Source organism: Pan paniscus, chromosome 14, assembly GCF_029289425.2.
Source record: "Pan paniscus chromosome 14, NHGRI_mPanPan1-v2.0_pri, whole genome shotgun sequence".
NCBI classification, from domain to species: domain Eukaryota; kingdom Metazoa; phylum Chordata; class Mammalia; order Primates; family Hominidae; genus Pan; species Pan paniscus.
Genome location: NC_073263.2, coordinates 97,038,915 through 97,061,781, shown reverse-complemented (window position 1 = coordinate 97,061,781; position 22,867 = coordinate 97,038,915). Strand labels below are relative to the sequence as shown.

General features: G+C 39.2%; 1 protein-coding gene and 1 long non-coding RNA gene across 3 annotated transcripts in view; one reads left to right on the top strand and one right to left on the bottom strand.

Moving 5' to 3' along the window:
* Nucleotides 1–22,867, bottom strand: part of CLDN10 (claudin 10) — a 145,195-nt gene that overhangs the window by 48,749 nt on the left and 73,579 nt on the right. The gene's annotated exons all lie outside the window — the stretch shown is intronic.
* LOC130540732 (uncharacterized) overlaps nucleotides 1–22,867 on the top strand; it is a 55,262-nt gene that overhangs the window by 4,386 nt on the left and 28,009 nt on the right. Inside the window, exon 2 of the long non-coding RNA XR_008954726.2 lies at nucleotides 958–1,053. This is a non-coding gene — a long non-coding RNA (uncharacterized LOC130540732). The remainder of the gene's footprint in view (nucleotides 1–957; nucleotides 1,054–22,867) is intronic.

Here is a 22,867-nt window from a genome sequence, read left to right as displayed (position 1 = left end):
TCACCTAGAAGCTAAGAATTCTACTGCAAAGGACTGAAGTTCCCAATGCCCTTGGCAGCACCAAAAAAATAACATATTAATAAGGCGAATGGTTCTTAACAATTCCTTTCAAGCCCTGTTTTCTATGTAACACAGTACATTATTTTGAAAAAAAATGTGTTTATTCACTTTAATTAGTTAGAAATCTTACTCCTAAATAGAAGTATTCCAGAAGATCTGATGAAACACTGCCAATCAAAGGAAAAGAAAGCACCATTAACTTACTGATTGAAGAAATAAATGGATCAACAGAGCAAAAAGAGATCTCAATAGTATCTGTTGAATTTTCTTCTGATTATTTTGAGGATTCCTTTTAAATTTAGAAATTATAGGTAAATTTATAGGTAACAGCATGCCTCCATATGATATTAAGACAAAAATTTAAAAAAAAATACTAGACATGGGCAGCAATATCTTACTGACCCCACCAGTTCTACATTAAAAACAACAACAACAACAACAACAACAACAAAAACATTGTTCCCAGCTTTATTTCAGAAAGAAACAAAACACCCTTGATTGGCCATCACTCAGTTATGTGTCTTGGCACCTTTTCTAACTCTCTGTAGACAACCAATTCATACTATGTTCAAGCTCTAAATATTAGTGACTGTGGTGTCTTAATGACCTACTTAACTTCTCTCTTTAACTTGGTGTTGCCAACTTATTGAATAAACTTTTTTTCTTGCCAACTACCCATTTAATAAAATGGCTCATTAATGCAGTCAGATCTCCTTCAGTGGCTTTGTCGTGGTGTCTGTACTTTTTTCTGCTGCCACGAGCTCCACACATGACATTCTCCCTTTCCTTAGCTTTACTCAATATGGCTATCTGTCTTTCAGGAGAAGGAATCATCTTGTTTATTTCTGTTTGATCTTACTTGTTGCTGATACCTTATTTGAATTTATCTTTTGGCAGATGGTTGGATCATCCATCCAGTTCTTTGCTTCCTCTAGCTGATATCCTTCTTTGCTGTACTATATGGGAAAAACAAGAAATATTTGACACCAAAATGTATGATTCACTTATGCATTAGTCCGTTTTCACACTGCTGATAAAGACATACTCGAGACTGGGTAATTTATAAAGAAAAAGAGGTTTAATGGATTCTCAGTTCCACATGGCTGGGGAGGCCTCTCATTCATGGTGGAAGGCAAAAGGCACATCATACATGGAGGCAGGCAAGAGAGAATGAGAACCAAGTGAAAGGGGAAACCCCTTATAAAACCATCAAATCTCATGAGACTTATTCACTACCACAAGAACAGTATGGGGGAAGCCACCCCTATGATTCAATTATCTCCCACTGTGTCCCTCCCACAACACGTGAGCATTATGGGAGCTACAATTCAAGATGAGAATTGGGTGAGGACACAGCCAAACCATATCAACTTGTATATGGTGGCATTATAGAGACAGATACAGCCAGTCACACACGGAAAGGAAAAAGATTTGAACAAAGCCTAGAAACAACTACTTGATGTAGCCAGAAAACATGCTGTCAGATCACAGCACAGATCCTAGAATCAGGAAATCTCCAGGTTGCCACAAATCCTAGCGGTCAATGGTTCAGCATACATCCAATTCAATGATAGCAGTCGAATAGCAAAAAACTTTTCCCTACAAATGTCACACTCCTGTTAGAATGAATGGCTATAGCTGACACACTCTGCCTTTGGATGCATAGAATATTTCACCATAAGATGATATACACTGGCCACAGAGTTTTTTTATTTTGTTTATTTATTTATTTTTGTTGTTGTTTTCGAGACTGAGTCTTGCTCTGTTGCTTAGGCTGGAGTGCAATGGTGCAATCTCAGCTCACTGCAGCCTCCAGCTCCCTGATTCAAGTGATTCTCCTGCCTCAGCCTCCTGAGTAGCTGGGATTACAGGCACCAGCTAATTTTTGTATTTTTTTTTTTTTGTAGACTTGAGTTTCCACCATGTTTCCCAGGCTGGTCTTGAACTCCTGACCTCAGGTGATCCACCCGCCTCAGTCTCCCAAAGTGCTGGGATTACAGGCGTGAGCCACTGTGCCTGGCCTGTTTTTGTTTTTTCTATATCAGAATTTTAAAGAGAGAAGAAGGTGGACTTCTGGTTAAGGATGGGAGACACACACATTTGTATTTGTTTCCTCATGAAATTTTATTAAAAAGACAGTAAATGAATTTCTTAAAAATTATTGTTGAAAACCATCAAGAATAAAGAGGAAGCAAACAAGAACATAACATTCCTTTTATGAAAGTTGAAAATAGCATTCATGAACAGTAAGCTGCCTAACAGAACTGAGAGGTTTGGTCCTTAATTGGCAATAAGGAAAACCAAGAAACAACCCAAATTATATTGCAGAACTGCCACAGTTAGCAGGCCCCTGGAAGCTTTGGAAGAAGGTGGCAAAAATGGGTCTAAAACAGGAGGATTTGTTGAAAGTCCAATTAGAAGTTTGACACTCATATTTCATACTCAGCTCTGCTCAATGGGGGCAAATCCTCCCTCCTCACCTGAACAGAAAGCTGGAAGTATACTCTCTGGGGTGGATAAAATTTTGGTTGTTGAACTAGGGGACACCTGTTCCAAATGAAGAAGGGAGTTTCATTATTAAAACAGTGTGATTAACTAAAAATTTTACACTAAATGCTAAGACAGCTCTCCTTTCCTTCTCGCCATGTTTATGTATGTATTTATTTATTTATCTGAGATGGAATTTCACTCTTATTGCCCAGGCTGGAGTGCAGTGACGCAACATTGGTTCACTGCAACCTCCACCTCCCGGTTCAAGTGATTCTCCTGCCTCAGCCTCCCGAGTAGCTGTGATTCCAGGTGCCCACCATCATGCCTGTCTAATTTTTGTATTTTTAGTAGAGACGGAGTTTCACTATGTTGTCCAGGCTGGTCCCTTCTTGCCATTTTTCTACATTGGGTTCTCAAAACACAAAACATTGGCAGCCAGGCCTAAACTCCGTATACAAGAGACTGACTGTGAGATCCATCTCTAGAGAATGGACAGTTTCATAAGGAACAACTTAAAGGTACTGACATTGAAGTTTCCCTAGTAAAATGGCTCATTACAAATGTCCACTGTGAGCTTCTCAGTGGACAAGTCCGTCTACAGTCTCAGAGCTTCTAATGAATTCTTAAATTCCCATGCTGAAGAACTGACTGGCAGACAGTTGAAGAAATTTCCAACAGGGAAGTCAAATGAACAAACAAAGTAACTTGTAACAACTAACATGGAGAAAACGTTAGATGGGGAGAAAAAAAATCTAACAATTATAATTAATATTTTCACAGAAATGAAAGAAAATATTGCATCCATGAGATAAGAACAGCTAAAGAACATTCGGAGAATGCACACAAACACTCTCTCGGAAATTAAAAAAACCATAGTTGAGATAAAAACACAATGGAAGGTTTAGAAGACAAAGTTAACAATATCTTCCAGAGAGAAGTGCGAAAACATTGAGACTTTGAAAGTAGAAGAGAAAGACAAGGAATATAGAAGAACGATCCAGGAGATCCAACATCCAAATAAGAGGATTTATAGACCCAGAATCAGTGAGGAGAAATCCTCACTGCATGGGAAAGTACAGGCGCACAAAGCTAGATGCAAGTTGTTTAGTCAATTTTAATAAGGTTATTCTGCAGTCAATAACAGCCCTAGAATCTCGGTGGCTTACAACAGTGAAAGTTGGGCTGGGCATGGTAGCTCATCCCTGTAATCCCAGCACTCTGGGAGGCTGAGGTGGGTGGATCACTTGAGGCCAGGAGTTCGAGGCCAGCTTGGCCAATATGGCAAAACCTGGTCTCTACTAAAAATACAAAAATCAGCTGGGCGCGGTGGTGCACGCCTGTAATCCCAGCTACTTTGGAGGCTAAGGCATGAAAACAGCTTGAACCAGGAGGTGGAGGTTGCAGTGAGCCACGATTACGCCACTGTACTCCAGCCTGGGCGATAGAGCAAGACTCTGTCTCACAAAAACAAAAAGAAAAAACAATGAAGATTTATTTGTTACTCACTTACATGTCATTTGGGGTTAGTTGACAACCCACAGAATGGGAAAAAGATATTTGCAAATATGATAAGGATCTAGTGTCCAGAATATATCAAGAACTCTTACAACTCAATAATAAAAACCCAAATAACCCAATTTAGTAATGGACAAAGGACTTGAATAGACATTTCTCCAAAGAAGATATGTAAATAGCCAATAAACATATGAAAAGATGTTCAACATCATTAGTCATTAGGAAAATGCAAATCAAAATAATAATGAGTTACCATTTCAAACACACTAAGATAGCTTTAATTTAAAAGAGTACAAATAGGCCAGGAGTGGTGGCTCATGCCTGTAATCCCAGCACTTTGGGAGGCCAAGGCGGGCAATCACCCGAGGTCGGGAGTTCGAGACCAGCCTGACCAACATGGAGAAACCCCGTCTCTACTAAAAATACAAAATTAGCAGGGCATTGTGGCGCATGCCTGTAATCCCAGCTACTCAGGAGACCGAGGCAGGAGAATTGCTTGAACCCGGGGGGTGGAGGTTGTGTTGAGCCGAGATCTCGCCATTGCACTCCAGCCTGGGCAACAAGAGTGAAACTCTGTCTCAAAATAAATAAATAAATAAATAAATAAATAAAATAAAAAATAAAAGAGTACAAAATAACAAATGTTGGTGAGAGCTTGGAGAAATTAGAACCCTCATACATTGCTGGTGAAAATGTAAAATGATGCAGCCGCTGCGGAAAAAGTCTGGCAGATTCTCAAAAAGTTAAACCTAGAATTACTATATGACTCAGCAATTATTATCTTCTTGGTATATATCCAAGGTAATTGAAAATGTATGTTCACACAAAAACTTGTATATGAATGTCCTTAGCAGTATTATTCACAATAGCCCAAAGGTGGAAATAACCTAAATTTCTATAAACTGAAGAATGGATAAACAACATGTGGTATTTCCATACAATGGAATATCATTTAACCGAAAAGGGAATGAAATTACATGCTACAACATGAATGACTTTTGAAAGCATTATATTAGTTGAAAGAACCCGGACGCAAAGACCACATATTACACAATTCCATGATGTTGGTTGCACAACATAGTAATATACTAAAAGCCACTGACTAATAACACTTTAAAGTGGTAAATTTTATGTGACGTATATCTCAAAATAATTAAATAGAAAAACAGAGTTAATGGCTGCTTTTCAAAACGTGTGAAAGGCCTCATTCATAGACTCAAGAAGCCCAACAAATTCCAAACCAAATAAAGAAAAATTCACAACTATAGCCATCATTGTGATGCTACAGAATACCAAAATCAGAGATAAAAATGTTAAAAGCCAGTCGAAGCAGAGTGAGACTCTGTCTCAAAAAAAAAAAAGCCAGTCAAAGTACCTAAGACCAAACGTTGGACATATAGCTTACTTTTCAATGGTAATAGTGAAAGCCAGAGGACAATGAAATTATATCTTAAATATGTTAAATGAAATTAGAATTCTATATTCAGTAGACCAGTTGTTCCCAACCAAGGTAATTTTGCTCCCCAGGAGATACTGTTAGTTGACACAACTGAGAAGGGAAGTGATACGGTCATCTCATGTGTAGAGGTCAAGGAAACTGCTAAATGTCCTACAATGCACAAGACAGCCCCAACAACAGTTATCTGGCCAAAAATATAAAGCGTGCCAAAGTCAAGAAATCATGCCGTAACATATCTTTCAAAAATGTAAATAAGCCGGGCATTGGTGACTTGCTCCTGTAATCTCAGCTACTCAGGAGGCTGAGGCAGGAGAATCACTTAAGGCCATGAGTCTGAAAACAGTCTGGGCCACGTAGTGAGACCCTATCTCTAAAAAAGAAGAACGCATATAAAATAAAAAAAATATTTGCAGACAAATGAACGTTGAGATAATTGGCTATCAGTAGATCTACATCAAAGGAAATAAACGGCAAATATTTACCTGATCTTTTCAGGTAAAAGAAAATAATCCCACAAGTAAAACTGAAGAGGCAGGAAGGACAATGAAAATAGCAAATGTGTGAGTAAACTTAAACGGACGATAATAACATTAAGCAACAGTAACAGTTCCTTATGTGGTTTAAAATACATATAGAATTAAAATTACAAGAATTGCATATAGGTCAAGCTGAGAGTAAATGAAATTAAAGTGTTCTGAGATTTTATTTTGGTTCAGAGTGAGAGTGATAGTACCATATAGCATTAGAATCGATAAGTCAGTTGTACTCTAGGGGAACAACTAAGAGACTAGTAAAAGAGTATAAATTATAAATTAACAAAAAAAGATAGAATAATAAGCAAATTAATACAAAAGATGGAAAGAAAGGAGTGGAAGAGGAGTATAAAATGTATGGGACAAAAAGAGGGTGAAAACATAGTAAACTTAAATACAAATTATTATCATAAATATATTAGATGTAAATGAACTAAATGTTCCTAAGGGCAAAGAACTAAAGTCAAAGATTTTCAGGCTGAATAAAAAATAAAAAACAAAACCCAAGAGACAAAACAAAAACATGAAGATAAAGAAAAGTTGATAGATAAAAAATGAAAAAGATATATAATGTGAATGCTACCTAAAATAAGACTGATGTCTATTAATATTAGACAAACTACTTAGGGCAAAAAACATCATCACACAGTTAAAGAGAGTCACTTTTAATGATGTAAAAAAACCCAATTCATTAGTAATATATAAAAATTCTAAATTAGTATATACTTAATAAAATTGCCTCAAAAAATAAGGTGAAATTGACATAAGTACTACAGGAGATAGATAAATCTACAACCATAATGGGGGGTTTTAGTGTACAATCTAAAAAATCAGTAAAGATATATAAGGCTTGAGAAACACTACCAGCAATCTTTACCTTCTGGGTGGCTATACATCACCCAAGAATCACATTTTGAATCAAGCATCCATGGAACATTTACTTTGTAAGCTAGGTCACAAACAAATCTCAATAAATTTCAATGAGTTGGAATCAGAGTATGTTTTCTGACTGCAATAAAATCAAGCTAGACATTTATAAGAAAAATGTAATAGAAATCCTACATATTTGAAAAGTTATAAAAATCAGTTGTCAAAAAAGAAATTATAAAATTTAGAATAAATTTTATACTGAATGATAATAGAAATACAAGACATTAAAACTTGTGGAATGCAAGTGAAGCAATATTTAGAGGAAAGTTATAACCATAAAATGTATTTTAAAAAAGAAGAATGAGAATTCATCACCCAAGCATGATCTCAAATAAACAGAAAAAGAATAGCAAATTAAAACCAAAGAAATAGTAAAGCAAGCCTTCATGAAACAGGAAACAGAGAACATCAAGAAAGCTAAAAGTTGTTTCTTTGAAGACATTAGACAAACTTCTGGTGAGACTGAGTAAAAAAAGAAAAAGAAAAGAAGCAGCACAAACAAATGGTATCATGAAAGAAAAAGGAGGCATCAGTGTAGATCCTGCAGTCATTAAAGAAAGAAACAAGATTCATGAATTACTTAAGGTCAATAAATATAAAAATTTAGAAAAAAATGAACAAATCTCTTCACCAAATTACAACATACCAAAATGAACACAAGAAGAAATAGAAAAATGAAATAGTCCTATAACAATTCATAACTGAGAGAGGCAATTCAAATCTTTTCCATTAAAAACAAAAAACAAAACCTCTAGGTCCAGATGGGTTTACTGGTAAGAACTACCAAATATTTAAAGAAGAAATAACATCAATCTTGTACAAATTCTTCCTGAGAATATGAAGCTGGTATATTTTGATACAAAATCCTAATAAACACATTATAAAAGAAAGGAAAATTACAGTGTGTAATTGTCATTCATGAATATAGATGCAAAATTATAAATGAAGTGTTAGCAAACTTATTCCAGTAATATATAAAAAGGATAACATAATTATCAGGCTGGTTTTATTTGACATTGCAGAGTTTGGTTTACTATTAGAAAATCAACCAATGTAATTCATCACAGTAACAGATTAAAAGAGAGAAATAATATGACCATCCCAACAGATGTCAAAAAAGCATTGAATAAAATTTGACTCCCACTCATGATTTATAAAAATCTTATCAAAAAAGGAATAGAGAGGAACTCTATGAATCTGATGAAAGTAGATACACATCCCCAAAGCAAACCTTATACTTATTGATAAAACATTGAAAGTTTTTCTTTTGAAATCAGGAACAAAACAAGGATGCGTACTATTGTCACTTCTTTTCAAATTGTACTGTGGCCTAGCCAGGGTTGTAGGCAAGAAAAAGAAACAAATGGTATAAGAACTGGGAAGGAAGAAATGAAATTATTGTCACTCACAAATTTTATATGATTGTATGTATACAAAATCCAAGAGAATCTACAGAAAAATTATTAGTATTAATATGAGAGGTTAGCAAGTTTGCTAAATCCAAGGCCAACATATAAAAATTAATTGAATTTCTATGTATATGCATCCAACAATTTTGCTGTTTTTTTTTTTTTGAGGAGTCTCGCTCTGTCGCCCAGGCTGGAGTGCATTGGTGTGATCTCGGCTCACTGCAGTCTCCGCGATTCTCCTGCCTCAGCCTCCTAACTAGCTGGGACTACAGGTGCATGCCACTACGCCCAGCTAATTTTTGTATTTTTAGTAGAGATGGGGTTCACTATGTTGGCGAGGATGGTCTTGGTCTCCTGACCTCATGATCCACCTGCCTCTGCCTTTCAATGTGCTGGGATTACAGGTGTGAGCCGCCATGCCCGCCCTCATCCAAACAATTTAAAACATGAACTTGTCTAGGCGCTGTAACTCATGCCTGTAATTCCAGCACTTTAGGAGGCTGAGGCGGGTGGATCACCGGAGGTCAGGAGTTTGAGACCAGCCTGACCAACATGGTGAAATCCCATCTCTAATAAAAATACAAAATTAGCAGGGCATGGAAGCCGGCACCTGTAATCCCAGCTACTGGGGAGGCTGAGGCAGGAGGATTGCTTGAACCCAGGAGGCAGAGGTTGCAGTGAGCCAAGACTGTGCCATTGTACTCCAGCCTGGGCAACAAGAGCGAAACTCCATCTCTAAATAAATAAATAAATAAATGGGAAGTTTTTTCCATCTAAAAATAGTGAATAACTAGAAATAAAATTTAAAATAAATATTTGAGATCTCTATGCAGAATGTCTTAAATCATATCAAATGTATATGTATATGAAAAAGAAACCTATTTTAATATGGAAGTTTTGCTTAAAATCAATCTATGTAGACCAAGAGCCTTTATTAATAACCTAGAAAGATTAATCTGGTATTAGTTCTGATTAGGTTTAGGGTTAGGGTTAATATGGTGGGGTCTATTATCATGCGTGTGAATGCACTCACTAGAGCACAGGCATACGCATGTTCATCTGAACCAACACACACACATGCACGCGTACGCACGTGCACACACACACACTATATTCCCCAAACATTGTAAAGAAAAACAGAAAGTTTTGATTGCATGAGCAACTCTTTCTTTGCACTTTAGATTTTCATACGCTTTTCATATCTGATTTTCATGGATGATTTCCATGGATGATTTTCATGTCTGAATCTCATTTACTTCTTATGTTGTTAAGCTTTCCTCTCCCTTTCCTCTTTACCTAGACCCAGAGATGCTCCCAGTATGTTAGAGCACATTATTTAAATTTAGATTTAATGATACTGACTTCCATTAATGCTTTTATTTGTTGTCTTAAAACTCATCCTTGAGTCTACAGCAAAGACTTGCCCCTGTGGCAGCTTGGTGCACTGTTAAGAGTTAGGAACTAATAGCTTGAACAAGGACTGAGTTAGAAATTTGTGTCTGCCACTTACTGACTACTTGTATGGCATTGTGAAAATTTCTTCACCTCTCTGGCCAAGGTTTCTACATCTGTAAAATAGAAATAATACCTCCCATTCCTACCTCCAGGGCTATTATGAAGATCTAGGTTGATCAACTGCTGTATAACTTCTAGCTAACTGTAGCTAACACTTCCATACCAATTCTTTCCAATTTTCTGTTAAAATGAACAGACCTCAGATTTGTATGTTCCTGCCTAAAGCAGCAAGCATGGTTGCAATGGCGGTGGCAGCCCTTTTGTGACCAGACATGAGAGAAAGGCCCAGAGAGTCACAGAGACCTTGCATCCATCTGCTTGTTTAGGTCTCTGGTCCAGCTCAGGGTCACCAACCTTCACACTTCTTGTCTGGTGACAGAAAAAGCCCAGATCTTTAAGCCACTGTTACCTGTGTTTTCTATATCTGCAAGTAAATTCAATTCTTAACTAATACACTAAGCTCTAATGAACTTGTATGATGTGCCTGACACTACACTAAATACCTGATGTGTGTTGTGCTCTTTGATACCCCAGAACAGTTCTCCTACAGGACACTGAGGTGCAGAGAGATTAAGCAATTTACTCAAGGTCACATGGCTCTACCGATACCTGTCACATACTCATGGAGGCCTCAACAATTGATTCAGTTATTTAATTATTGTCAGAAAGATGACACAAGATCACACTCTAAACCAAAATACTTTTGTGACCAACATCAGCCAATATTCTATAGCGCTGATCACATCATTGAGTTACCTAGGGTCCATGTTGCAACCACTCTGTCTTAGAGCAGTCATCAGGAAGTTGAACTTTCTAAAATTAGACTTCTTTTATATTTATTTATTTATTTATTTTTTTTGAGACAGTCTCGTTCTGTCACTCAGGCTGGAGTGCAGTGGTGCAATCTTGGCTCACTGCAACCTCCGTTTCCCAGGTTCAAGCAATTTTTGTGTCTCAACCTTCTGAATAGCTGGAATTACAGGCATGCGCCACCACCATGCCCAGCTAATTTTTGTATTTTTAGTAGAGATGGGGTTTCACCATGTTGGCCAGGCTCGTCTTGAACTCCTGACCTCAAGCAATCCACCTTCCTCCACCTCCCAAAGTGCTGGGATTACAGGCGTGAACCACCAAACCTGGCCTAAAATCAGACATTTTCATGTATAGATTTTTTTTCTTAATGACTGCAGTTGGTAAATCCAGGTTTTGCAAATGTTCTCATGTAAATAATTGTGGATATGATCTATAACAGAACTTTGTGACTTAGATCATCAGTTTTTCTAGGTTTCTTGAAGTGGACCCAAAACAGTTTGAGTAACATCTTGGCCCTGCCTATAAAGATTCTCTGTGAGGACATGATAATAAAAAAGAATAGCAACTAAACATTGAGTGCTAACTATGTGCTAGGCATGCTTCTAATCACTTTACACGCATTCACTCATTCTAACCTCACAACCCTATGGCAGGTAATGTAATTATCAACATTTTTCAGGTGAGAAAATCAAAGCCAAGAAATGTTAAGTTGCTTGTCCCAGACTTCTTAGTCACTATAAAATGGAAGAAAAAGAATTTGAACCCTGAAAGGCTGGCTTCAGGAATATGTCCTGTCTAACTTTTAAAATGGACTGTTCATTGATTATCAAACATATGCTCAATCTCTTTTTTTTTTTTTTTTTTTTGAGGTGGAGTTTTGCTCTTGTTGTCCAGCTGGAGTGCAATGGCGCGATCTCAGCTCACTGCAACCTCTGCCTCCTGGGTTCAAGTGATTCTCCTGCCTTACCCTCCTGAGTAGCTGGGATTACAGGCACCCGCCACCACGCCCGGCTAATTTTTGCATTTTTAGTAGATGGGGTTTCACCATGTTGACCAGGCTGGTCTCAAACTCCTGACTTCAGGTGATCCACCCGCCTCAGCCTCCCAAAGTGCTGGGATTAGAGGCATGAGCCACTGCGCCCGACCTCAGTCTCTCAATTGGTAAGACAGAGTGTCTATACTTCAGAATCTTGTCAGGAAATTCTCCCTGCATGTTTTAAAGTGTGATGTCAAGATACAATCATCATTGACAATTTTCTGAAGAATATGAAGTGTATCCATATCCTTGACTCAAGCCAGTTTCATTGTTTGGGACTACAGTGTCTTAGTTCCCTTTGGAACTAAGCTTTTGTTTAGCTTTTAATATTCAATTCAAACATCAACTTTCCTTCCTGGATTGCACCCTTCTCCCACCACCGGATCCCTAGGTTCGGGGGGTGTCTACCCCAACACACTCCCATTGTTTGTCTGTGGGAAGAGCTCCCCAAGGGCAATGGCTGCCCCGACTTATTTGTCTGTATCGCCAGCTCCTAAGCAAGGGCTCAGTAAATGGCCATGGAAGTCAGGAAGAAAGGAGAGAGGGAAGGAAGTTAGGAAAGAGAAAAATTTAAGAATGAAAAAACAGAAAGAGATGGAAAGAAGGAAAGAAGGGAGGAAGGGAGAGAAAGAAAGAGAAAGGAAGAGAGGGAGGGCGGGAGGGAGGAGGACAGGGAAGGAAAGAGAAAGAATGAGAAAGGGAGAGAGAAAGAAAAAAGGGAGAGAGGGAGGGAGGAAGGAAGGAAGGAAGGAAGGAGAGAATCTATTAACTTAGAGAATGGCTTCATCACAATGGTCTGTATGGGTAAATATTGCCCATGGTTTTCAGATCATCTCATATGCCTGGATGTAGGAGACACTCTCCCCTCCCACACACATTCTGATTAGATTTTTGGTTTATAGAGCAAAGAATTCAGAAACTTATATTAAGGATGAAGATCTTAAGAAGATGAGATTCCCCTCCGTGCCCTTCTGTACACACACAGAGATCCAAAGCCTTTTCCATAGCTGCCTGACAGGTTTCACTGCTGCCCTGAAGAAGTCCTTGAGACTTGCAGCAGGAGAAGGATCTCTGTATAATCTTTGTTTGCCTAATAATAGGGCTTTAAGGGTTTTTAAAAATTGGTTTCCTTTGGGGATCATTTAAATTTCCCATTTCCTTGTAAATATTTTTGGTAAAAACATTATCCTCTTGGATTTCAGAGGAAGTTAAAATAGAAAAAGCTTGAAAGCATTCACAAAGCAATGTGCTCTCAAAACACAGCCATTCATTTGAAGTTGTCTTTTAGTCTGAATCCATCCTCCAGTCAATACAAACCATAATATGCTGCTCGGTCTCTGTGGATCCATTCTGCCTCAAGCTATGAGCTTCAAAATTCTCAAAGAGTTGGACTTCAATGCTGTTTCTTATATTTTATAATACTATTTAATCTGCCTGAAGGTGTAGGATGTAATGTCATGATACTGTACAAACTTCTGGGCTACTGGCCAACTGATACAGATGAGAAATATTCTATTACTGTGAAGCTAGAGTTCCTTCCTACTATTTCATTTGTATACATTTGTATTCATAGAAATTATTTATTTAAATATTTTAGCACATGTAATTTTGAAATTATAAAGGAGATCTTTTTTTTTTTCTTTTTTTCTTGGAGACAGAGTCTTGCTCAGTCACCCAGGCTGGAGTGCAGTGGTATAATCTCAGCTCACTGCAACCTCCGCCTCCGGGGTTCAATCAATTCTCCTGCCTCAGCCTCCTGAGTAGCTGGGATTACAGGCATGCTCCATCACGCCCAGCTCATTTTTGTATTTTTAGTAGAGATGGGGTTTCACCATGTTGGCCAGGCTGGTCTCAAACTGCTGACCTCAAGTGATCCACCTGCCTGTCAGTTTGGAGCCAAGTAGGCAGAAGGTCAGCAGAGGACTAGAAAGAAACTCTCTGTTCCCAAACCAGTCAAGCTCCTTCCTCTGGGCTCGCGTTCTACAAGCCATCATCAAGCAAACCAAGCTGGAACTATGTCAGCTGCCTCCCCCATGCATCTAATCAAGAGGTAGTTAGCTGTATGATGGCACAGAGAGAAGGTGAGCTCTGAGGTGAATCCAAGACTTTTCAGTGACCACAGTTTCTCTTGGTTAGGGCCCCTGATTCAGTGCCTCACTTCATACAGTGGGGAAGGACCTGTAGGAAAGACTTACATTCATGCCACAAAAGGCAGTCCATTCTGTTCTCGAGTGTAACATCTTTCTGTCTTAAAAATAATAGTAATTAAGGCCAACGCAGGCAGATCATTTGAGGTCAGGAATTCAAGACCAGCCTGGCCAACATGGCAAAACCCCGTCTCTACTAAAAATACAAAAAATTAGCCGGGCATGGTGGTGCATGCATGTAATTTCAGCTGCTCAGGAGTCTGAGGCATGAGAATCGCTTGAACCCAGGAAGTGGAGGTTGCAGTGAGCTGAGATCGTACCACTGCACTCCATCGTGGGTGAGAGAATGAGACTCTGTCTCAAACAACAACAACAACAACAACAACAACAACAAACATAATTAGCCAGGTGCAGTGGGTTGAGTGCCTCTAGTCCCAGCTCCTCAGGAGGCTAAGATGGGAGGATTGCTTGAGCCCAGCAGTTCAAGGCTATAGTGTGCTATGATCAAGTCTGTGAATAGTCACTGTACTCCAGGTTGGTCAACATAGCAAGACCCCATCTAATAATGATTGCAAGTTGCAGCCAAGTCTCCTGCAAGTTCACCTTCCATAGTGTATCTCAAATCTGTCTCCTCTTTACCATCTTCAGCGCCATCTCCATGCAAGTCTGCGGGACATCATCTCACAACTGAGATACTGCAATGGCTTCCATGCTTGCCCTTGTCACCTTAAAATTCATCTCCTACTTGGTAACCAGAGTGAGCCTCTTAATTTATAAAGCAAATCATGTCACACACACCCCTACCTGCTTCAACCCCTTAAAGGGCTTTCCATTTCTCTTAACTAAACACCTAAATGCATGACCTTGACCTACAAAGCCCCATGTTCCCTGATCCAGACCTCATCTGGCTTTCATCCCCATCATCGGCTACTCTCACCTGCTAACAAGTGCTAGAAGACCCTTGAGGCTACCTGCCTTAATGACTTTGCACTTAGGGATCCTTTTGTCTGAAACACTTTTACTCCTCTCTTCTCAAACCTTGGGGTCTGTTTAAATATTATCTCCATAGAAAGGGTGTCACCCACCCTCTACATAAAAGGTAGCCCAATTCCTCTACCCACCATTATTGGTTGTTTGCTGGTAAACATTTAGCAACTGGCTCCTGAGGGTGGGGTGGGTGGGGTAGGTGGGGGAATCCCTGATTGTTAACGTTTGCTTATTTCTGTGGTGTAAATTCTCCTACCACAGCTAATTTCTAGCTATCAGTCTGAAGTCAATAGGCTGGAAGGTTTTTTCTCTTTCTTTTTTTCTTTTTTGAGACAGAGTCTTCCTCTGTCACCCAGGCTGGAGTGCAGTGGTGTAATCACAGCTCACTGTAACCTCCACCTCCCAGGCTCAAGCCATCCTCCTGCCTCAGCCTCCAGAAGTAGCTGGGATTACAGGCATGCACCACCATGCCTGGCTAATTTTTTAATTTTTTGTAAAGATGAGGTTTCTCTGTGTTGCCCAGGCTGGTCTTGAATTCCTGAGCTTAAGCCATCCTCCCGTCTTGGCCTCCTAAATTGCTGGGATTATAGGCATGAGCCACCGTGCCTGGTAATAGGCTGGAAGAGTTCTGAAGCATAACAATCAGTTCTTGAGAGCTGATGCAAGCTGGCTCCAGCTCTTCACTGCATGATTGTCTATCATATAGCACTGCTTATTTCCTTTAAGGCACCCATGAAAAGCTGTCAGATTATATATTTGTTTCTACACTTGTTTTTGTGTTTATCTCTATAGACACAGATTTTATAGACAGAGATTACAATGAAAATTCCATGAGAAAAGGTCTATCTCAACCCTAGTCCAATGCTTGTCAATGTAGAATATATCCAATATGTATCTATGAATGAATGATAAGAGCTCATTCTGTATACATGAGTCTTCCCTTTTACAGCCTTTTCATTTTCTCAGTTTCTCTAAGTTTAAAAAAATAATTTTTTATTTCAGGGAAAAAGCTCTATTTTACTGCTTTTAACACCTAGAAGCCAAGAGGGAGAGAGGATGTTGAGCAAGAAGGGTGTGAAAGAAGAAAGGGCTGGAAGCGTTTGTTAGAGGGGTGTCATACAATATGACATGGAAGGAATTTATAGTTTAAACCCCTCTAGTGAGATGATTTTTAGTCATTATGTTAATTGGAAAATAAGTTTATCTTTAGCATAGAACACATTCTGCCCCTTGTTATGTAAACTATAAAATTTCTTCTTCATCACAGTGCCTCCTGCCCAGCACAGTGCCTGCCAGACAGGGGATATGTAAATAGTAAATAATAAATAATGCTCTTGACTATGGATTCTAAGGGCCATTCTACAATGGTAGGAAAGTTCCAAATTCAAGCTAATAAAACATTTATTGGACTGGGCATGTTGGCTCATGCCTGTAATCCTAGCACTTTGGGAGGCGGAAGTGGGAGGATCGCTTAAGCCCAGGAGATCAAGACCAACCTGGGCAGCAATATAGTAAGACTCTGTGCTCCACAAAAAACTTAAAAATTAGCTGGGTGTGGTGGCATGCTCCTGTGGTCCCAGCTACTCAGGAGGCTGAGGTGGGAGGATCACTTGTGCCCAGCAGGTTGAGGCTGCAGTGAGTCAAGATTGTGCCACTGGACTCCAGCCCGGGCAACAGAGTGAGACCCTGTCTCAAAATAAATAAATAAAAATAAAATAAAACTCTTACTGTGTACCAGGTATTGGTGAAAACAAAAGTCAAAACCTGGCACTTTCTGTGGGTGAAAAGCTGATTTTTCCCTAATCAGGTTCAGTCTATTTTCCTAAGGAAGCCTATAGGGTCGTAAGCCTGGACACACAAGTGCAGTGCTCTAGCCTGATTGAAAGCATGGCCAGCGTGGTGGAGGTGGCAGAGAGGAGACAGTACCAGGTGATTGGGGGACATGGCACAGGGCTGCAGCTGATACTGCTCTGGGCCCCTGGGAAATTCCCAGGACAGCATCCTGTGTGGCACAAACTAAGATACAGTCCTTGGGTGAAATCATCTCCCTCAAGGGAAGTTAAAACACTCGCTATCCCCCTATTCTCCAATCTCTCCCTTCCTAGACTTGTTGGCAAAACACATTGCTCACATTTACATCGAAAACAGATACACAAACCCAAAACAAACAAACCAAAAACAACAAAAAAGGAGAGAGAATCTTTATCTAAGATGACTTTTCTTAGTTATATCATTGGTCCTAGCCTTGTTGGTCAAACACATTGCTCATATTAACATAAAAAACAGATATACAAACAGAACACAAACAAACAAAAACCAAAAAAAAAAAAAAAAGGAGAGACAATCTTTGTCTGAGATGACTTTTCCTAGTTATATCATTGGTCTTAGCCTTGTTGGTCAAACACATTGCTCATATTAACATCAAAAACAGATATACAAACAGAACACAAACAAACAAAAACCAAAAAAAAAAAAAGGGAGAGAGAATCTTTGTCTAAGATGACTTTTCCTAGTTATATCATTGGTCTTAGCCTTGTTGGTCAAACACATTGCTCATATTAACATCAAAAACAGATACACAAACAGAACACAAACAAACAAAAACAAAAAAAAAAAAAAAGGAGAGAGAATCTTTGTCTAAGATGACTTTTCCTAGTTATATCATTGGTCTTAGCCTTGTTGGTCAAACACATTGCTCATATTAACATCAAAAACTCTGGGGACTGTTGTGGGGTCGGGGGAGAGGGGAGGGATAGCATTAGGAGATATACCTAATGCTAAATGATGAGTTAATGGGTGCAGCACACCAACATGGCACATGTATACAAATGTAACTAACCTGCACATTGTGCACATGTACCCTAAAACTTAAAGTACAATAATAATAATAATACAAAGAGAAAAAAAGTCAGAAAAAGAAAGATATACAAACAGAACACAAACAAACAAAAACCAAAAAAAAAAAAAAAAAAAGGAGAGAGAATCTTTGCCTAAGATGACTTTTCCTAGTTCTATCATTGGTCTTAGCCTTGTTGGTCAAACACATTGATCATATTAACATCAAAAACAGATACACAAACAGAACACAAACAAACAAAAACCGAAAAAAAAAAAAAGGAGAGAGAATCTTTGTCTAAGATGACTTTTCCTACTTTTATCATTGGCCTAGGTCTGAAACACCAAAGGAGAAGCTTCCTCTCCTCTTCTTTCCCTCACCTCTGCCTACTGCAGAAAACTCTTTCACAAAGAAACACTTTTGTATGAAACCAGTTTCCTTCACATCACTCAAGTTTCTCAACACTTGTTCTGTTAATAAACAAACATAGGTTTGAAAGTCTTCCTTGTTTTAGGACTTTCAAACCTATGTTTGTTTACTAACAGAACAAGGATTTAGGGTTTTTTTCTCTTTCCTTTTTTGTTCTCTGCCATTCTATCATAGGTTTTGCTTTTTCACCTAAAGAAAATCCCACAATGGCTTGGATAAATGATACTAATCTGTATTTACAGTATCTCACTTTACTCCTTGCTATTTTGAGTTCTTACAGTTGACTGACTTTCAGATGTATGAAAAAATTGGACCAAGTTCTTGAAAAACTGGTTGTCAAATCCTAATTCTGTAGATGTTCCAAGAATTCTTGAGCTTTAAAAAATGATCCCTGTCATGAAATGTTTTATTTTCTAGAAAATTCTTATGCCTGACAAATACATCATATTCATAGAGTACTTTTATATTAGATTTCAGGAGCTTTACATTTTTTTGGCTGACAGAGCGTTTCCAACACCCTGAAAATTTTCTTAGTACCTTTGTTTTATACTTGGAGGACTGAGGCCTGAATAACTTGTCTCACATAGCAAGGTAGTCAGTAATGGAGTAAGTTTCCAACTGGTTTATTGGAGACTTACTGGTTCATTGGAGACTCACTCCAACAAATTTTCACTTAATTTCCTAGCAATATAATTTATGAATTATCAATATTAAAATATTTCTTTATTGTGCAAAGACATTGTATGTGCTTCCAAGAATTGTTTTCATAGTGTATAAAAGAGAATATACATATTTTATATAATTATGTATACATATTATATGTATATACTTAAGCCATAAAAACAATTCAAACATGAAGGTATAGAAAAGATTATGGTAAGGCAAATGAGCAAAGGCTTAATAAATAAGCAAGTAATCAAATGTTCAAAAATCAATCCTATGTAAAGATAAGATCTTTACCCTTAAAACATTTACCATTAACCCGGGAAAACAGAAAACAAACAGTCTCTAATTGATGCCAGCACAAAGAACTAGAGTCCTTGTGCAAAATACAAAGACCTTCTGGAAATGGCAAAGGAAGGAATGAATTCATAAACTTTAAAGTGTGCTCAGAGGGGTCAGGACAAGCACAGGCTTCTCAAAGGAGGTGAGTGCTCTTTAGGTGGGAAGATGGTGACCACGTGGATTGAGGGAGAATTGCAAGATTGGCCTAAGCAAAACTCAAAGGCAGAAATGTCCAGATTTTCTCCCTTGTCAAGTGTTCTTCACTGGAAGCCAGACTCTCCCTATCATTCCAGGGTTTCCCTCTGGGGAAAGGGAAGGAACACCACCACATTAAATGTGACTCATCTCAGTCTCAGAAGCTGTGGTGTGCTGGAACTTGCTTGCAAAAGCTCAAGAGAGCTTTCCCGTTGCAATTTGGGGAAGTGAATGACAACACATTGGTAGTTTTGGTAGTTTAGAATCAGCCAAGTTGGGAGTATTTACACCACAGAAAATGACAAATGCTACAAATCAGCTCCCCATGCCTATCCTACCCACCACCTTTTAAACGTTTACCAGCACACCTGGAAGCTGTGCATTTTACAGTCAGGGTGCTATTGTGGCAGCTGTGTGAGAGGAAGAGGAAGGAGATCTCTGGGAGTGGGGCAGAAGAAACAAGTAAGGAGTCGGAGGTAGAGACAAAGACGATGGTGGCAGGAAACCACCAATGACCATCAAGAAGAGTGAGTGAGTCACCTAGGAATTCATGGGAAAGAGATGAGTCCAGAGGGGACTGGAATCACCGTAGGGAAAAGCAGAGTTGCTTAGTGCTCTTACTATATGAGTGCTGACTTAAGATGTTAAAAATCTGCTTATATTCGGTCTGACACCTAACATTTTTATGAAGCTAAAATTATTGTTGCTTTGCTATGTCACCCAGTCACTTGTTTCTGTTCATTGGAGCAGATCCAAAACAATTCTTTAATGAATTTTCGCACTGCCTGCAGGTACTGCTGCCACTCACCTCTGAATTAAGGAATTTCAGGGGTGATCTCATTATGCTCAATTTTCCTCGATGTCAGACCTGACCCCCAGCCAATTTCCTGTTAAAGTGCATAGGTCCATCTTTATGGCCACAGGGAGGGGCTGGTCTTCATACACTTGCCATTGTAAACAGATCTAGCAGTCCAATACCATATTCACAGTCTCTTATTCCAAAACTTGCCTTTTCTCCTACATTACAAACCTTAGTTATTGTCTAAGTAGTTATCCAAAACAGAAACTGGGGAGTCATCTCTAGTTTCTCTATCTCTTTCATCTCCCATGTCTGACCAGTCAGCTTAATATCTTTAGTATCTGTTCCCAACTGCTTCTGTTACTGCCTTACATCAAGTTCTCATCCCTTTTTCCTTGAGTTCCACAAAAACTGCCTAATCATCTAGGCAGTGGACATCTTCAGCCTCACCATCCTCCAGTCTCTGCCCCATATTAGACTCACATGGATAAAGCACACAGCTGATCATGTCAAACCAACAGGGGTTTCCTCAAAGTTTTCTAGAATTTTCAGACAAAGTTCAGACTCTTCTTGTCAACCCACAAGGCCTTATGAAACAACGCTCATCTAGTTCCTCAGTCCCATTGCTCATGAATCCTCCATAGCCACCCAGCTCTTTGTGCTTCAGCCTGGAACCCACCAGACTACCCGGCTCCTCCAACTACTTCATTACTTACCTAATTCCTACTCATCCTTCAGGATTCAGCTAACAATCACCTCGAAAAGGAAGTCTCCCATGATGTCCAGAATGATCCAGATATCGCTCCCTCTTCCCCTCACTCCTCTCTGCTTCTATGGCGACTGTATCCATTTCAATCCCAGTTCTGGTCATACAGTTGGGCGGTTGTCTGCCTTCCTTACCTCACGGCAAGAACCATGTCCTCTTTGACCTTGTGTCCCTTTTTACTAGCACTTAATTGATGCTTGATGTATGTTTGGACAATGGTTTGTCCTGGACTTGATTTTCCCTGTAGCTGGGATAGTTAGCTTGAGAATACAGGGGTACATATGATACAGAAAATAATGCAAAGCAGGGAGTAATATGTACTTGGCCTTATTCTGTGACTCTAAAATGTAAGAGCATGAAAGACAAAGATGAAACATTCTTAGACAGGTGGCCTTATCAACACTAATGCAGAGAAGAGGAGTCAGGAAGAGGCTGCTGGACCTGGCCACAAGAATGTTAATGGTGACCTTATATTAGGTAGTTTTAGGGAATGCAATGAATGGCATAGAAGGATAGGATGTGGGAGAGGAAGCTAATGAATATGTGTTAGTTCAGGGTGTGCCAGATGCTTTACATACATAATTTTATGTCATCTTTAGTTTTTATTTATTTTATTTATTTATTTTTTAAGACAGGGTCATGCTCTGTCACCTAGGCTGGAGTGCAGTGGTACAATCATGGCTCACTGCAGCCTCCACCTCCTGGGCTCAAGTGATCCTTTCACCTCAGCCTCCCTAGCAGCTGGGACCACCGGCATACGACACCACATCTGGCTATTTAAAAAAAGTTTTTTGGCCAGGCTTGGTGGCTCACACCTGTAATCCCAGCACTTTGGGAGGCCGAGGCAGGCGGATCACTTGAGGTTGGGAGTTCAAGACCACTCTAACCAACATGGAGAAACCTCATCTTTACTAAAAGTACAAAATTAGCCAGGCGTGGTGGTGCATGCCTGTAATCCCAGCTACTCAGGAGGCTGAGGCAGGAGAATCGCTTGAACCCAGGAGGCAGAGGTTGTGGTTAGCCAAGATTGTGCCATTGCACTCCAGGCTGGGCAACAAGAGCAGAACTCTGTCTCAAAAAAAAAAAAAAAATTTTTTTTTTTGCAGGTGTCACTATGTTGCCCAGGGGCATCTTGAACTCCTGGGCTTAAGTGATCCTCCTGACTCGGACTCCCAAGGTGCTGGGATTACATAGGAGTGAAACACCGCACCTGACCCCACATCATCTTTATAATCACTCTAGGAAATAGGTTTATGTCTTTCAAAATAAAAACAAAAAATAATTACCAACAAAGGAGTTGAAACTCAGAGGTTCAAATAACATACATGAAGTCATGCCTTCTTAGTGGGTGATGTGGGATTCAAACCCTGGTTTATTACTTCACAAGACCACATGCTTCTCATTATACCATACTCTTTATAGACGTAGAAGGAGACATCAGAATAAAGCTGGTAGAATTTACCCGAGCCTTAACCCTACTCTTCCCCCAACTCAAAAATGTTTATCTGTTGAAGATGGTAGGAAATTAGGATAATAGCCAAAATTCACAAATCGATCAAAGGAATATTTTTTTCTCAAAGGAGAAACTTGGATGTTTTCAAAGGCAAGTATATCTTTCTATATTTATTCTTAATTTCCATGAAAAGTTGTGCTGATTGGGATAATTTTAACACTATGTTGAGACTTTGCAAGTCCATGTGACAGGATGGTATCATCCAAGGACCACAGTGAGAAAACAAGGATCTAAATACCCAGGGTTCTATGTTCAGCCCGGCCCCAATTCCTCGTGGCCTGCTGAGAAACTCTATTTTAGGAGCTTTACTGCCCCCAAACCCCTCCCCCATGCATCGGTGTGAGTGCTGAACTGGGCAAAAGAAGGTAGGTCACTTTTAGGAGTTTGTGGGGTGGCAACCCTCCTCTTCCCTCCCCTTCCTTTTGAGGAG